Source organism: Scyliorhinus canicula, chromosome 7 (genome assembly GCF_902713615.1).
Source record: "Scyliorhinus canicula chromosome 7, sScyCan1.1, whole genome shotgun sequence".
Taxonomy (NCBI): domain Eukaryota; kingdom Metazoa; phylum Chordata; class Chondrichthyes; order Carcharhiniformes; family Scyliorhinidae; genus Scyliorhinus; species Scyliorhinus canicula.
The window spans coordinates 10,158,008-10,172,660 of NC_052152.1; the positions used below are offsets into that span (position 1 = coordinate 10,158,008).

At 48.7% G+C, this 14,653-nt stretch overlaps 1 long non-coding RNA gene across 3 annotated transcripts in view; it reads left to right on the forward strand.

Moving 5' to 3' along the window:
* The window catches only part of LOC119968730, a 381,383-nt gene that overhangs the window by 286,408 nt on the left and 80,322 nt on the right, over positions 1 to 14,653 (forward strand). For all 3 annotated transcript variants that reach the window (XR_005461191.1, XR_005461192.1, XR_005461190.1), the window contains one exon: positions 5,513 to 5,588. This is a non-coding gene — a long non-coding RNA (uncharacterized LOC119968730). The remainder of the gene's footprint in view (positions 1 to 5,512; positions 5,589 to 14,653) is intronic.

Sequence of the window (14,653 nt, forward strand, 5' to 3'; positions counted from 1 at the left end):
AAGCTGACCAAACAAAAATATCTCGATCTTTAAAGCTCCAATCTCTCCCGGCATCCACAGCTCTTCAGGGGAGAGAGTTCCAGATTTCCATTTCCTTGTGTGTGATAATGGGGCTGGTTTAGCTCAGTGGGCTAGACAGCTAGTTTGTGATGCAGAACAAGGCCAGCAGCACGGGTTCAATTCCCGTACCAGCTGAGAATTCTGAATTCTCCCACCGTGTACCCGAACGGGCGCCGGAATGTGGCGACGAGGGGATTTTCACAGTAACCCCATTGCAGTGTTAATGGAAGCCTGCTTGCGAAAATAAAGGTTATTTATTTTATTTTTTTAATGTGTTGCCTGACTTTGCCCCAGGATCGTCCTCGCTCTACTTTTAATATTATGTTCCTTTGTTCTTGATTGTCCCCTAATTCTACTGTCCCTACCAGCCTCTGATCTGAAGTTCAACCAACACAATACTATCTTGACATTACAAACAAGGTTCAGGAGTAGGCCGTTCAGTCCCTCAAACCTGTTGCACCATTTACTAAGATCATGGATGATCTGATAATCTCAAATCTGCATCCCGTCGATCCCCAATAACCTATCCCCCCCCCTACTTACTGACCAAGAATCTATCTATCTCTGCCTTTAAAATAGAGAAAGACCTTGGGTGCAATCGACACTCATGGGCACAGAGTCCCGAACGAGGGATCACCTGGATCTACTGGTCAGGATACTCCGCGCTGACGTTCGGGTGCAACGTGGCCGTAGATCTCTGCTTCCACCATCTTTTCAGGAAGAGGTTTCCAAAGACTGACGGCCCTCCGAGAGAAAATAATTCTCCTCATCTCCATTTTAAATGGGCGACCCCTTAATTTTTAAAGAGTGATCCCCTAGTTCTGGATTCTCCCACAAGAGGAAACATCCTCTCCACATCCACCCTGTCAAGATTCCTCAGGATCTTATGGGCTGGATTGTCTGCACCCTCGCGCCAAAATCGCGGCCGGCGCGGGGGCGGAGAATCCATGTTCCCGCAAGAAATCGGGACCGGCGCCTGTTCACTGATTCTGCGGGGCCCGAAATACGGGGTACTCGGGGATTACACCGCGCCGCCCGGGACCTACCTGGGGCCATTGCCAGAGGCCCGCTCAGCCATTCTCCGCCCCCAACCTGCCGAAGGCCCGACCGCGTGGAACTACTGTGCTCCAGCGGATCGGGACACTCGCGTGGCGGCTGCAGACTCAGTCCGCGGCGGCCCTAGGTCAGGGGGGGCCTTATAATCGGCCGGGGAAAGTCTGTGCGGAGGTTGAGGATTGGGTACGAGGCCGATTGAGGGAGTCTCTATTGTGGGTCTGAGTCTGCCACGGAGGACGGCGTGGCCGCTGAAGGGCGCCGTCGTGCGCAAGCGCGGCCTCTGACCCGGAAGTGCAGGGGCCCATATCTTCAGCTAAAGCTGCGAGATGTACTCCGGGTCCCTGCTGGCCCACTGCAGGGCTGAGAATTCGTGTCCCTTTGATGCCAGATTTTCTGGCGTAACACATTACCATTGTGACGCCGGCGTGGGGACATAGTCCCAATAATGAAGAATCCAGCCCTATATGTTTCAATCAAATCGCCTTTTATTCCTAAACTCCAGTAAATACACGCCGGGCTAGCCCAACCTTTCCTCATAAAACATCCCACCCATTCCAGGTATTAGTCTCGTAAATCTCTGAACAACAATTTGCATTTATATAGTGGCTATTGGGGAGGCGGTGGCATAGCGATATTGTCGCTGGACTAGTAAACCAGGCACTCAGAGCAACGATCTGGGAATCAAGGTTCAAATCCCGCCACTGCAAATGGTGAAATCTGAATTCAATAAAATAAATCTTGAAATAAAAGTCCAATGATGACCATGAAACCAGTGTTGATTGTCCTAAAATCCATCTGGTTCACTAATGTCCTTTAGGGAAGGAAACCAGCCACCCTGACCCGGTCTGGCCTACATGCGACTCCAGACCCACAGCAAATGTGGTTGACTCGTAACTGCCCCCCTCAAGGGGCAATTAGGAATGGTCAATAAATGCTGGCCCAGCCGGCGACGCCCGCGTGCCATGAACAAATAAAAAAAACAGTCTCAAGTCACTTCACAATCGAGGTATCTTTTTTTAACCGTTATTCTTTCACGGGATGTTGGTGTCACTGATCAAGCCAGCATTTGTTTCCCATCCCGTTGAAGTGAATGGTTCGCCCCGGCCATTTCAGAGGATAGTTAAGGGTCAACCGCATTGCTGTGAGTCTGGAGTCACAGGCAGGCCAGGCTGGGTAAGGACAGCAGATTTCCTCCCCTGAAGGACATTAATGAACCAGATGGGGTCGTGCAACAATCAAGTATGGTTTTGTGGTCACCATTGCTGAGACTAGCTTTAGATTCCACATTTTGTTAATTCAATTCAAATGCCATGTTTTCACCACCATCACCAGGGCAGCACGGTGGCATTGTGGATAGCACAATGGCTTCACAGCTCCAGGGTCCCAGCTTCGATTCCGGCTTGGGTCACTGTCTGTGCGGAGTCTGCACATCGTCCCCGTGTCTGCGTGGGTTTCCTCCAGGTGCTCCGGTTTCCTCCCACAGTCCAAAGATGTGCAGGTTAGGTGGATTGGCCATGCTAAATTGCCCTTAGTGTCCAAAATTGCCCTTAGTGTTGGGTGGGGTTACTGGGTTATTGGTATAGGGGGAGGTGTTGACCTTGGGTAGCGTGCTCTTTCCAAGAGCCGGTGCAGACTCGATGGGCCGAATGGCCTCCTTCTGCACTGTAAATTCTATGATATCTTCCCCATTAGAAAATAGAAGCTGTCACTGGGCCGCAAATGCAGACATTGCACGAACCAAATCTTGGTCAAAGAGTTAGATTTTAAGAAGTTTCCAAATGAAGGTAGAAGAGGCGGTGAAGTTCATGGAGGGAATTCTGGGGCGTGGGGCCCGGACAGCTAAAGGAGCGATCACTAAGCAAGGGCCAATGAAAATCCAGGATGCTCACAGAAGGCCGGAATTGGAGGAGTGCAAGGAGTGATGGTTGAACAGGGGATTGGGAGGGAGGGGGGGTGGGGGGGGGGGGGGGGGGGGGGTCACCCTCGGCAGGACCAGGTGATCCTGCCAGCGGGAAGAACGGCACAGTACGATCCCATCCCATGTGTTCAAGTCCCTGAAATGAAGCCTGAACCTATGACCTTGCGACTCCGAGGCAGCCATGTTCGTCACTGAGCCAAGGCTTTGTGCGAAACAATCTTTCCTTGTTTGATTCAACACTTTAATGAGGTATCGTTGGTGGAGGACTTTTGTCTCCTACTTGCCAACAGGAAATTCCAGGTGGACAGCATAATAACCTGCGGATCAAAAAGAAAGTCAGGAGAAAAAAGATTATCAGTGCAACACGCTTTGGAGAAAGATTCATCAAGATTATATTTTGTTTTTTGGCCCATGTGCAGAGCACTTGACAAGCAGCCCTTGTACTTCCAGGAACTCAGCCAGCCGCTTTATCCTTGCATGACCCTCGATTGGGGCCCTAACATTATATTGTTTTCAGAAACAGGATTCTGCGGCACAGAGCCCTCCTTGTGATTCAAGCAGTCCTTTCTTTTCGTGTCCGATTTGGTGCTTGATGAATCTTGCATCACAGAATGAGGCTTTTCAGCCCATTTTGCCTGTGGCAGCTCTTTCATTGAATTGTCCAATTAGTCCGACTGCCCCCCACCTGTTCTTTCCTGTAGCTCTGCAATTTATTTTTCCTTTTTAAGATGCTCCCTCCTCTCTTTCCTTTCCAAAGATGTGCGGGTTAGGCGGATTGGCTGTGCTAAATTGCCCTTCGTGTCCAAAAAGGCTAGCTGGGGTTAAGGGATAGGGTGGAGGTGTCGGGGCAGGGTGGAGGTGTGGGTTTAGGTGGAGGTGTGGCTCTTTCCAATGGCTGGTACAGACTCTATGGGCCGAATAGCCTTCTTCTGCACTGTAAATTCTATGATTCTTTCGATAGTTACTCCTGAACCCGCCTTCCCCACCCTTTCAGCCGATGCATTCCATTAAATAATTCTCTTGATTTCCCATCTGATTCTTTTGCCAAACGTTTCGAACCTGTGGCCTCTGGTTACCAACGCTTCAGCCAAAGGAGACAGCTTCTCCATATCGACATAAACAAAACCTTGCGAGAACCTTTTTTATTAAGTGCGCCTGACGGTCAGATCCCTGCCCAAAGGCCATACCATCAGCTAAGACATTGTCACCAAGGACAAAGTTTCAGGGTATCGATGGAACAATAGACAGAGTTGCAGGACCCAATTCCCAAAACAATTGGTCCCCAGGTTTGATTCCTGGTTTGGGTCACTGTCTGTACGCAGTCTGCACATTCTCCCCATGTCTGTGTGGGTTTCCTCCCAGACTGTTAGGTGAATTGGACATTCTGAATTCTCCCTCTGTGTACCCGAACATGCGCCGGAATGTGCCGACTGGGGGCTTTTCACAGTAACTTCATTGCAGTGTTAATGTAAGCCGACTTGTGACGATAAAGATTATTTTTATTATTATTATTATTAATTGTCTGAAAAAAAATCTCTGAAATTCCTTGTACTGAAACAGAATTGGATTTACTCAGTCCTAAAGGTCAGTGGCCATGATTAAACAGTGTAGCAACCCAGCAAGTCTATTGATTTCTAACCGCCATTGGGTAATGACAATACCAAACGGCCGTGGGAAACCCACTGAACTAATGCAATATAACCCATATATAATTTAATCATTACCCTGTCCATCAGTGCCTTAATATCTTTTAGGTTTATGGATATATGAATCAGAGACCATTCAGCCCCTCAAGTATAGCTCCACCATTCACTTAGATCATGGATGATCTACACTGTTTCTTCTTTAATAAAAATGGGGTTGGAAGCTCATGGATTCTTCCACCATGACTCTGGGGAGATTGCATCTGGTAGAGTAGACAAAGAGAGGCCATTTGTGGGGGAACCCCGATTCCTGTCAGGACCAAGACGTCCTCTGCCTGCGCTCCTTACAGGACGAGTGCTGTAGAGGTGATGGGAGGAGAGGCGGGGACGATTGTTAGTGAGAGGAGGAGAGATAGAGCAACAGGGCTCAAAACTAGGGGTCCCTGCCCCCTGGGGTCCAGGCAGTGGAAGTAGCATAGCTGGCAGTACCAGTGGTTTTGCGGGCCCAACAATTCTGCGGCGGAGATTGTGCATTTGTTCACCAGACATTTAAACCCAGGTACATTTACGAAGAGACGGCTTCCTTACAAAGGTGGGGGTGAGCTTGGGGCAAATGGGTTTTTTTCTCTTCCCACAGAGCAGAAAGAAGCAGGACGAGGAACTCTTCAGCAGGCGTGTGCTCAGTCTTCCGCCTGAGAGGCGCCCTTGCTCCTCATTGGCATTCAAAGTAACAAACCGTTGCCAGCTGGGGGGAACCAATATCCCACTCACCAAATCATTGACACTCAGGGGATTGGTCTTCGAGATCTTTAAAGAAATGTTTTTTTGCTTGCAGGAAGCAAGAGGAGATGAGTGAAGGCAAAGTGGTAACAGAAGGTTCTACTCGAGGGGCCATGACTCCAAGATAGAAGGTATGTCCCCCATTCCAGGGCCCGTCACTTTGCCAACAATTAATCAGCACAAAATAAAGAGAAAACTAATCTAAGGTTGAGGCTGCTATCTAGGTAATATTTGAGCAGTATCCCTGGAATCTTCTGGAATGAAAAACCAGGAAAAGGTTGATTTTGTCTTTGCCGAAGTGTAGATTCATGAGGGCTTTTCAGTGAATTATCATCACTGGAATATTAAACAGCAGAACTCAGGCTGTGATCTCACCTTCTGTGCTACCCTCACCGTATTCACAGACCTCCTCCACGTGCACCACGCACTCCCCCCCCCCCCCCCCCCCCCCCCTCCATCTGAGTCAGACTTGGCAGCTAACCTTACCACACACAAAGTTCATGATCTCATCCGGAGGAGGCAGTAAGGCCAGGAAAATCTCCCAAGAGGAGGACGTAAAAAGGAATCTGCCTCCGCTGTCTAAAGCACACTTTTGAGTGGCGGGGTTGGCAGCAATGTGCACAGAGGACATCTACATGGTTTAACGTGCACTTTTTCCCCGTCAAAGCCCAAGGCGCAAGAGGAATGAAGGAACAGTGGGAGGGAGTGTCTTCCAAAACGAAGAGGGAAAAGTTAACATGTGTGTTGCATCTCGAGACTCTTCATTTGACATTAAGAAACACTGATGAAGGGCCAAGGCAAACAGTTGGGGAGGTCACCAGGAGAACACCAGGGGAGAAGATGAGGCAAGAGAGGAAGTTGTGGTGAGGTGATGTCAAGCTCAGATTTCAAATTGTTTTTTTTTCTGATTGCAAGATGAAGGAAAGGCAGAGAGAGGGAAGGAATTTTAGACTTTGAAGTGTTGCCCAGAAGGAGTCAGAGCAGGACACGGTGCAATCTGCCTTGATTTCGACATAATCGGGAGGGGGATGGGTGCGTTTTGCAGATAGAGCCAGGGAGAGATGTCCAGGGGAGCATTGACCACAGAGAGGAGGGAGATTGCAGCTGAAAGGCAGGTTCAAATAGAGGTGATTGGAAATGTTGGCATGGAAGAATTAACACCGGTCTCTTTGCAGTCCCCAGTTCTCTATCAATAAGTGCCTGCAAATTGTGCTCCCTGCTAGTCTTATATTCCAGTGTAGCCTGCCCATGTCAAAACCAAAAGCCACATATTAAGCACGCAGTGGATTAACTTTCATTTGGAAACAAGTTCAATCAGGTAAGTAATGATTGGGTGTAGTCTAATAACCTGATAATGCACCAATTAGAATTGTTTTTCAAACTCTGCTGAAAAGGATTATTCTACTTAGCTGTCCTCCCAGGCTGAACTCCAATGGAGTAACCCACGAGCCTCAGTTTCTAATAACCAGCTCTAAATTCGGATTTGTTAAAGAGCACTTATTAAAATTCAACCCGTCCAGACTCACAAGCCATGACGGAAAGTGATACTTGAATTGGGGCTATTGTTCTGGCAATGAATGAAAATGTGTTTGGTCCATTGGAATACTATACAACGACAGTGAATGCAAAGTGTTTTAACCTGTGTGAATTTCATGTGGGGGTGTGAATGGTATAGGAATTGTCCTGTTGGAATCCTATACAATATGCGTCAATGGAAAACGGTGAGATTTACTGGAATTTTATAAATTTGGGGTGATTGTGAAGTGTGCTCGGTCTATTGGAGTTATAGAAAGAGTGAGTGAATGGGAAGGAGATTTTATCTGTTAGAGTTTTAGACAGTGGGGTCAATGGAAAGGTCTTTGATCCATTGGAACCTGATAATAATCACTTATTGTCACAAGTAGGCTTCAATGAAGTTACTGTGAAAAGCCCCTCGTTGCCACATTCCGGCGCCTGTTCGGGGAGGCCGGTACGGGAATTGAACGCGCACTGCTGGCCTTGTTCTGCACGACAAGCCAGCTGTTTAGCCCACTGTGCTAAACCAGCCCCTAATGCAGTGGAGTGAATGGGAAGGGAGTTGGCTCATTCGAACGTTAAAGAATGGAGCTGAACAGGAAAGGGCTTTAATCCATCAGAATTGTAGACAATGTGATCTAATGGGAAGGAGTTGATCCTTTGGAAAGGTATGGAATGGGAGTGAATGGAAAGGGGGCTAATCCATTGCATGTGTGCACAATTAGAGTGAATAAGGAGAGTATCAAGATCATTGAAATCCTGTACAATTGGAGTGAATGGGAAAAGGATTGATTCATTCAAATTCCAAACCTGGGAGTCTGTACATTCAAGAGAAGTGATCAAGGTTGGAAACTAAATATATCAGGATATCCAACTTTTAGAAGAGATAGACAGAGGGGAAAAGGAAGAAGGGCGTCCTGATAATACAGACAACAGAGAGAAATGGTCTTAATTCAGATAATCTAGAAGTAGGATTGGTTTGGATGAAGCTAGGAGATAACAAGGTGCAGTGTCGGTGAGATTTGTTCATAGACCCACTATTGTGTAAGGCAGAGAATAAATTAGGAAATTAGAGGTGCATTTAATAAGAGTTTTTTTTATTCATGGGTGTCGCTGCCTGGACCAGCATTTCCTGCCCATTTGACCAATTGCCTTTGAACGGAATAGCTTGCTAGGCTATTTCAGAGGGCATTTTATTTTTAAGAATCAATTACATTGCTGTGGGCCTGGAGTCACATGTAGGCCTGACCGGGTATGGATGGCAGATCCCCTTCCCTGAGGGACATTAGTGAACCCGATGGGGTTTTAGGACAATCGTCAATGATTTCAAGGTCTTCATCGGGTCTTTCAATTGCAGATTTTATTTGGATTCAAATTTCACCATTTGCCTTGATGGGATTCAAACCTGGATCTTTGGAGCATTACCACGGATCCCTGGGTTACTAGTCTGGCGACAATACCACTGTGCCAAGATGCCTTCCTCTAATACAATGGTGAGGGCACACTGTAGTACTGAGTGCAATTTTGATATTCTTACCCCAGAAAGAACGTACTTTCCCCAGAGTAGTGCAGCAGAGATTCATCAGACTGGTACCTGGGTTCCTGGTATGAGAGGATTGTCCTGCGGAGAGAGTTTGAGTAGATCAGGCCTATAACCCCTGGAGTTTAGAAGAATCGGGACTGATTAATTGGATGGATCCCTAGGCGAATAGCGTGGGTTGGAACATTTCCCAGCTTGTTGCACCTTCCTCAGGAAGAAGTGCCAATTTTCATTCAGGGGAGGGAGGGGTTTGGGTACAGATGGACTTGTGCCTGATGCCCCCAGATACAGATCAGCGGTGGCTACAGGGGCTGGCAAGTGCCAAGGTACCGCTAGCCAGTGCAGGAAATGACTGAAAGAGTGGCCTTGATGGGGAGTTCCTCGCCAAGGTCCAACAAAACGGCAAAGTGCCGTTTTATAGTGGGGTCTTTCTCAGCGCTGCAGACGCCGAAATGCACTCCGCTAAACAAGCCATTTAGTGTTCTTTAACTTGAGTCCGCTGAATCACTCCGTATGTGTTGTTCCTATTTATTAGGACTGGAGCTTGATTAACTGGGATTCTATACGATGGGTGTGAACGGGGAGGCAATGAATTGATTTTCGCTCGTAAAGAAAGTTTAGGGCTTGACATGTCGTTAAATTCTGTTCTGCAAATTTAGTTGCACCATAGCCTTACATCACCTCACACCAGTAATGTTGCCAACCCGGTTTTCTGACTCAAAAGATGCTGTTTCTTTTCTTTATTCATTCATGCGATGTTGCGTACCAGAAAAGCCAGCATTTGTTGCCCATCCCTAATTTCCCTTGAGCTGTGTCTGCTTCCTTCGCCATTTCATGGTTAAGAGTCAACCGCATTGCTGTGGATCCGGAGTCACATGTAGGCCAGGCCAGACAAGGACGGCAGATTTCCTTCCCTAAAGGCCATTAGTGAACCAGACAGGATTTTAACAACAATCAACATGATAACTTTACGTCCAGATTTCTATTGAATTCCGATTCCACCAATGGTGGGTTTTGAACCCGGGTCCCCCAGACGTTGCCCTGGGACTCTGGATGACAAATCTAGTGACAATACAACTGCCTCCCAATCTGGCATGAAGGATATTAACTTCCAAGTACATTTACATCAACTACTGAATATCTGGCTGGTATCAGACGGTTCAAAGGGAAATATTATTAACTGAACATAGTTTGAGTAGAGAATTTGCTACAGTCTGGACGAAAACAGAAAAAGTACCAAAAATGAATGCTCAGCAAGTCAGATATGGCGGGGTGGATTCTCCGATTGGGAGATTTCATCACCGGAAGAGAATTGTACCCATTTTACGATCCCCCATTCAGTACAAATCGGGATGCAATTCCATATCCCTTGCCATGCAACTAGTGCAGGATGAGGAACACGTGGGATTCCAGCGGAATCTCACTACTGGGCCACCATTTTTAGTCTCTGATTAAAGGGACCCCGTCCCCAGAAAAGAGACCCCTGTCTAGAGGCTAGAGAGCTGCCCAGACAGGGGCAGTGAAAAAAGGTAAGTGCATTCCAATGCACTTGCCTCTCTTTGATGTGGTCAAAGTTTGTAAACATTGGGGTTTCACCACTTAGAGTCACTGATCCATGAAGGGAGATGAATGGATCAAGGCTGCAGCTGTTTTGTGGACGCTGTCAATCGCAGCCCACTACTGGAAAATTATCAATGACTTACAGCTAATGTATCTGCGGGGTTGAAACACAGGTCACAGCTGTTCTACTTCCAGGAAAGGACTTCCAGGTAACAGTTACAGCTGTAATCTTTTACACTGCCCCTGTCTGGACTGCTCTCTAGACAGGGGTCTCTTTTTTTGGGGGGGAGGGGAGTGTCTGTGGGGAGGGGGATCTATGGGTGGGGGTCTCTTTGTGAGGTCCCTCTAGTTAGGGGTTCCCTGTGGGAGGGTCCCTTTAGTTAAGGGGTCTTTGTGGGGGGCTCCTTATAGCTGGAGGTTCCTGTGGAGATCCCATTAGTTAGGGGGCCTCTGTGGGGTTCCCTCTAGTTAAGAGCTCCCTGTATGGGGTTCCTCCAGTTGGCGGGTCCTGGGGTGGATCTCCCTATTCATGGGGTTCCTGGGATGGCAGCCTCCCTTTTAAGTGGGTTCCAGGGGGGTGGGAGATCTGGTAGAGAAGGGGAGGGCAGGTAATGCATTGTGGGGAGAGGGGGTTGAGGGTGGCCCTCCGATGGACTCCGCGGGCAGCTCCCCTCAGGGGTTATCCCTTTGACCCATTGCGAGGTCCACCACACAAGGGCCACGCTGGTAGAGACCGCAAGTGATCCGCGCCCGCGCCGGCAGCGGGATTCTCAAACCTGGCAGCCGCCAATGGGACTTCCCATTGTGGACACCCCCATTCCTTCGGGAAACCCACGGGCGTGAGTACGCTGTCGACGAAGCGGAGGATCCCTCCGACGGAGAATGCAGCCCACGGCCTCCAGGCCCAGGTAACATAGAAAATAGGACCAGGGGTAGGCCATTCGGCCCTTTGAGCCTGTTCTGCCATTCATTATGATTATGGCTGATCCTCCATCTCAATAGCCTAATGATCCCCTTCGCTCTAAATGCTATATCTAACTGTTTGTTGAAAACATACAGGGCCAGAATCTTCGATTCTAAGGCTGTGCGGAGGAACCGTGGCGTTTTTGGTGGAAACATTCGGCAGCACCTGCTCACCGATGCTGCGACCAGAGAAGGGCTAACAGCCGCGCCACGCAAAATGCCCGGCCTCCACGAAATAAATGGCGAGACAATTGCCGGGTCCGTGACTGTGTATGCGCACGGCGATGACCTGCAGCAGGTGTGCCGAACAACACGGCGCAGCCCTGCGTGGACTCGACCTGCCAGATAGTTCCCCCCTGGACATCCCCTGGCCACCCCCACCAGTCCCTCCAGCCTTCGCCAAAGCCCCCCCCGCCCCGGCCTGGAGCACGGTTCCCACCTGACTAGGCACAGGCCGCAGCCACTACGCCGAGTTCCCGCACAGCTGGGACCACACGTCCCCCGCTCTGTCGTGAACTCAGCCCATCGGGGGCGGAGCATTGGGGGAGGGGCTTCAGGTGACATTCTGGGGCCGTCTCAGCGGCGCGCGCCGGGTTGATGCTGTTTGAGAAGGGGAGGAGCATGCAGAACCTGCGTAAAACAGACGCCTCCCTTGGTTCCGTCGTAAAGAGGAATTCTGCGCCGTCGGGAAATGTAGAATATCGCCCACAATGTTTTGGCCTCAACTAATGAATTCCACAGGCTCACCACTTTCCAGGTGAAGAAATTTCTCCTCATCTCTGTCTGGAATGGTCTACCCCGTATCCTCAAACTGTGACCCCTGGTTCTGGACACACCCACCATCGGGAACATCCTTCCTGCGTCTAGTTCTGTTACAGTACAATGTTAGGTACAATGGCCATTGCTTGTAATATAAGATACTTAAGCCTTTGCATCCTTCAAAGCACAGAGACATTAAATTAAACCCACTTAAAACTATACCTTAGTTCCAGTGTTTGCCAATACAAATATAAATCCCTGAAAACGACCTTTGTTTTCCTAACAGGGGCTGGTTTAGCACAGTGGGATAAATAGCTGGCTTGTAATGCAGACTAAGGCCAGCAGCGCGGGTTCAATTCCCGTACCAGCGTCCCCGAACAGGCGCTGGAATGTGGCGACTAGGAACTTTTCACAGTAACTTCATTGAAGCCTACTCGTGACAATAATTCAAATTCAATAATTTGAATTCAATTCCTCTTGCACTGAAGCCCGACATACCATTTGCCTTCCTAATTGCTTGCTGCACCTGCCTCTCCACTTTCCCTGACTGGTGTTCGAGGACTCCCAGATCCCTTTGTGCATCCGAACTTCCCAATATATCAGCATTCAGGTAAAACTCTTCCTTTCTGTTTTTCACACTGAAGCGGATAACTTCATATGTAGCCACATTGTACTGCATCACTCATTGAACTTATTTCAATCATCTTGAAGCCTCCTTGCATCGCCCTGACAACTCACAATTCCACCCAGTTTTGTGTTGTCAGCGAACTTAGAAATGTTACATTCGGTTCCCTCATCCAGGTCATTTACATATACCATGAACTGCAGCGACCCAAGCACCGACCCAGCGGTACCCCATTATTCACTGCCTGCCACTTGGAAAAAGATCCATATATTCCCAGTATCTTTTCGTCAACCAATTCCTGATCCATACCAATACATTATCCCATCCCATGTGCTTTCATTTTACCCACTAACCTCTTATGGGCAGCACGATAGCACAAGCGGATAGCACTGTGGCTTCACAGCGCAAGGGTCCCAGGTTCGATTCCCCGCTGGGTCGCTGTCTGTGCAGAGTCTGCACGTTCTCCCCGTGTCTGCGTGGGTTTCCTCCGGGTGCTCCGGTTTCCTCCCACAGTCCAAAGACGTGCAGGTTAGGTGGATTGGCCATGATAAATTGCCCTTAGTGACCAAAAAAGGTTAGGAGGGGATGTTGGGTTACGGGCATAGGATGGAAGTGAGGGCTTAAGTGGGTCAGTGCCGACTCGATGGGCCAAATGGCCTCCTTGTGCACTGTATGTTCTGTATGTTGTATGAGGGCCCTTATCAAAAGCCTTCTGAAAGTCCAAATACACCACATCCACTAGTAGGGACTGGTTTAGCACACTGGGCTAAATCGCTGGCTTTTAAAGCAGACCAAGGCAGGCCAGAAGTTTCGTTCAATTCCCGTACCAATCTCCCCAAACGGGTGCCGGAATGTGGTGACTAGGGACTTTTCACAGTAACTTCATTGAAGCCTACTCGTGACAATAAGCAATTTCATTTTCATTTCATTTCACTGGTCCTCCCTTATCTGCCCGACCAATTACATAGAACATAGAACGATACAGCGCAGTACAGGCCCTTCGGCCCACGATGTTGCACCGACATGGGAAGTCAAAAACTAACGGCCATCTAACCTACACTATGCCATTATCATCCATATGCTTATCCAATAAACTTTTAAATGCCCTCAATGTTGGCACATTATATCTCAGAACACTCCAATAGATTTGTTAAGCATGATTTGCCTTTCACATTGGTGCGTGGAGACAATCTGGTGAATCTTTTCTGAACCCTCTCTCAAGTCTTCGCATCTTTCCTAAGTTACAATGCCCAGAATTAGAACAATGCTCTACTTGAGGCTGAACCAAGGTTTTGTAAAGGTTTGTTTGAATTTCCTTGTTTTTGTACTAGTCTGAATCATTTGGGCCATGGCGAGAAAGTTGGGGAGGGAGCCGCCGAGGGGAACACTTGCTACTCCGCAGACATTTAACGGCCAGTTGGCCCTTAATAAGCTGAAAGTTGGATTTTTGCCCTTCTGGATCAGGAGGTTCTGCCTGAGATATCGTCCAGCCAGTCCAAGACTGGTAGATCTCCAGATATTTGAGACAAATGCATGCTGTGCTGGATCGATTTGGGGAGGTGTTTGCCGATCTTGCCAGGGTCAAGGGGTGTGGGGGCCTGGTGTTTGAGTGTCCCCGCGTAGAGGACGGGCAACCTGGAGGGTAAAGCCTTGGTTGTGGGGGGGGGGGGGGGGGGGGGGGGGGGGTTGTAGAGAAAGGGGGAGGGGGAGTAGGCACTCTGATGGGCCCAAGGGGCTTATTAAGGAAAGAAACCCCACCTACTACACTCTGCAGGGAAACCTGGTTGACCGGAAGCTAGGAGAGAGTCTCTCCCATCACTGGTTAAACACCAACGGTGGCAGCACGAATTGCCCGCTTTATGGCCTCTATTGGCCCACTAATAGGCGGGCAGCCCAGTGCCACCCCACTGTTTTCCTAGCAAAATTTACAACTTCACACTTTCCTGTATGAAATTTCATCTGCTCCATATTCTTCCATTCTATCAGTCTGTCTTAGCCATCTCGAAGTCTATCACTATCCCCCTCACAGCTCACTATTCTTCTAAGTTTTGCGTCATCGGCAAAATAAAACATTGTGCCCCATACACCCAAGTCCAGGTCATTAATTGGGGCTGGTTTAGCACACTGGGCTAAATCGCTGGCTTTTAAAACAGACCAAGGTAGGCCAGCAACACAGTTCAATTCCCGTACCTACCTTCCCGAACATGCGCCGGAATGTGGCGACTAGGGGCTTT